The sequence below is a fragment of the Giraffa tippelskirchi genome, chromosome 8, assembly GCF_054371585.1.
Source record: "Giraffa tippelskirchi isolate mGirTip1 chromosome 8, T2T-mGirTip1v1.2.pri, whole genome shotgun sequence".
Lineage (NCBI taxonomy): Eukaryota > Metazoa > Chordata > Mammalia > Artiodactyla > Giraffidae > Giraffa > Giraffa tippelskirchi.
The window spans coordinates 107,967,115-107,970,071 of NC_137282.1; the positions used below are offsets into that span (position 1 = coordinate 107,967,115).

The 2,957-nt window shown below is 39.8% G+C and overlaps 1 pseudogene; it reads left to right on the forward strand.

The window, feature by feature from the left end:
* Positions 1-2,130: 2,130 nt before the first annotated feature.
* LOC145518997 (small ribosomal subunit protein eS4, X isoform-like) lies at positions 2,131-2,662 on the forward strand (annotated as a pseudogene).
* The last annotated feature ends 295 nt before the right edge of the window (positions 2,663-2,957 follow it).

The following is a 2,957-nucleotide window of genomic DNA, read 5'->3' on the forward strand; positions in this document are numbered from 1 at the left end:
TCTTAACCCCCAATGCAATAGTGTTAGGAGATGGAGCCTTTGGGGAGGTGATAAGGTCATGAAGGTGGAGCCGTCGTGAATGTGAAAAGCACTCTAACAAAAGAGAGCCCTCTTGCCCTCTCCTCCATATACAAAGGGGATTCTCACCAGAACCTGACCATGCTGGCTGACATCCTGATCTCAGACTTCTAACCTTCAGAATTGTGAGAAATAAATTTCTGTTGTTTATAAACCACCTGGTTTTTGGTACTCGGTTGAAGCAGCACAAACCAAGACAGTTGTTGAATTGGAAAACGGCTTTGGTCTTAGGAGATAGGTGCTGAAGTATGTAGGGGTGAAGTGTCGTTAAGTCTGCAAATTACTTTTATTTATTTATTCTTGGTTACCCTGGGTCTTCACTGCTGAGCGAGTGCCTTTCTCTAGTTGTGGGGCTGCTCTTCACTCTGGTGCTCAGGTTTCTAAGTGTGGTGGCTTCTCTTGCTGCAGAGCCCAGGTTCTAGGCACACGGGCTTCAGTACTTGCAGCTCATAGGCTCCAGAGCACGGGCTCCATAGTTGTGGCACACAGGTTTCAGCTGCTTCTCAGCACATAGAATCCTCCTGGACCAGGGATCAAACTTGCGTCCCCTGCATCGGCAGGTGGATTCTTACCCACTTCCGCCACCAGGGAAGTCCTGCAAATTAGTTTTAAATGGTCAAACCAAATATAAAAGTATAAATGTTTGTGTATAAATGGTTGAGCAAATATATATATGTATATATATATATATATATAATGTACTCATTTTGTGTCTGTGTTGCGTCTGTGGGGGAAGCAAGCAAACAAATACGAACAATGTTAACAATCTGTGAATTTAAGGGACGAACATAATTCAGTGTGCCATTTTCTCAACTTTTCTACAGATTGAAATTTTCCAACATAGTAAGTTAGGGGAAAATGAAATATCTTTTCCCTAACTGCCAAAAATAATACAGGCTTTGTATAAACAGCAAGATTCTACTGTATAGCACAGGGAACTATATTCAATACCCTGTGATAAATGATAACAGAAAAGAATATGAAAAAGAATGTATGTATATATGTATAACTGAGTCACTTTGCTGTACAGCAGTAATTAACACAGCATTGTAATTCAATTAGTGTTCTTGTTCAGTCACTAAATGGTGTCCAACACTTTGTGAGCCCATGGACAGTAATCCGCCAGTCTCCTCCACCCGTGAGATTTTCCAGGCAAAAATGTTCAAGTGGGTTATCATTTCTTTCTCCAGGGTCTTTTCTCAATCCAGAGATGGAACCTGAGTCTCCTACATTGGCAGGCAGATTCTTTACCGCTGAGTCACTAGGGAAGCCCAGTTCAAATATACATCAATAAAAAAATAAATTATAAAAAATACAAGTTTATGCAATAAGAAATTCTTTAAAAATAAATAGAAAAAGCAAGGAAAATAATTGCATGATTGTGGTAGTGCTTCTCTAACCCTCTCCTTTTCAGTCCCTCTGCATCTGGAACCTCTTAGGTACAGAGGCCAACCTTTCTAATTAAGATTCATGTAGAAGAGGCATAGGAGTGGTTTACATTTCTCAAAGATCGTATCAATGGAGTTTCAGATCACTCTGGCTCTCTTTCTCAGGTTTAATCCTTTCCACTTAGAAACTACAAACTTGAAAGACAAATACTCAAGAGTTTTCAAAAATTATTTTAAAAAACAGGAAAATGCTGAGTTTCACACAAAATCCTACGAAATTCAAAATATGAATTTGTCACCATAGAAAGAAAATGAGTTCAATGCATGATACAGGGTGCTCAGGGCTGGTGCACTGGGATGACCCAGAGGGATGGGATGGGGAAGGAGGTGGAAGGGGGGTTCTGGAAGGGGAAATCATGTACACCCATGGTGGACTCATGTCAATGTATGGCAAAACAAATACAATATTGTAAAGTTAAAAAATAGATAAATGAACTAATTAAAAAAAAAAAAAAAAAGACTCCATGCTCCCAACGCAGGGGGCCCTGGTTTGATCCCTGGTCAGGGAACTAGATCCCACATGCTACAACTAAAACCCAGTGAAACCAAATAAATAAATAAATACGAGAGAAAAAAAAAGATTGATGGCAAAGATCCAAACTGATGTAACCTAACCTATCCTGCTGGATTAATAGATGTCATCAGCCTTAACAATACTGAATTAACAAGAGAAAATTCCCCTCTCTTCTATGACACCAAGGGTCACTTTGCTGTTCGTTGTAGTCCACCTGAGGAAGCTAAGTACAAGTTGCACAAAGTGAGAAAGACCTCTGTGGACACAAAAGGAATCCCTCATCTGGTAACTCATGATGCTCACACCACCTACTACCCTGTTCCCCTCATCAAGGTGAATGACACCGTTCAGACTGATTTGGAGACAAACAAGATTTACCCATTCCATCAAGCTGAACACTGGTAACCTGTATATGGTGACCAGAGGTGTTAACCTGGGAAGAATTGCTGTGATCACCAACAGAAATAGACCTCCTTGTTCTTTTGATATGGTTCATGTGAAAGATGCCAAAGGCAACAGCTTTGCCATCCAGTTCACCAACATTTTTGTTATTGGCAAAGGCAACAAACCACGGACATCTCTTCCCCAAGGAAAAGGGATCCATCCCACCATTGCTGAATGAGAGACATAAAAGACTGGCAGTCAACAGAGTGAAGTGATCTCTAGGTTATGTGATTGGAAAGATCTTTATACTTAATTGAGGGTAATATGGCATGATTTGAAAATATGTGGGTTATTTTCAAATGTCTTTGGATAATTGATTTCTAACATAATTCCACAGTGATAAGAGAACAGACTCTGTATAATTTCAATACCTTTAGACCATGAAATTTTTGCACCTTGTTTTATGTCTCTGGGTATTTCTCCCAGCTTACAGTCTATGGAAACTTGAATAGAATTTGTATCCTCCTGTTGTG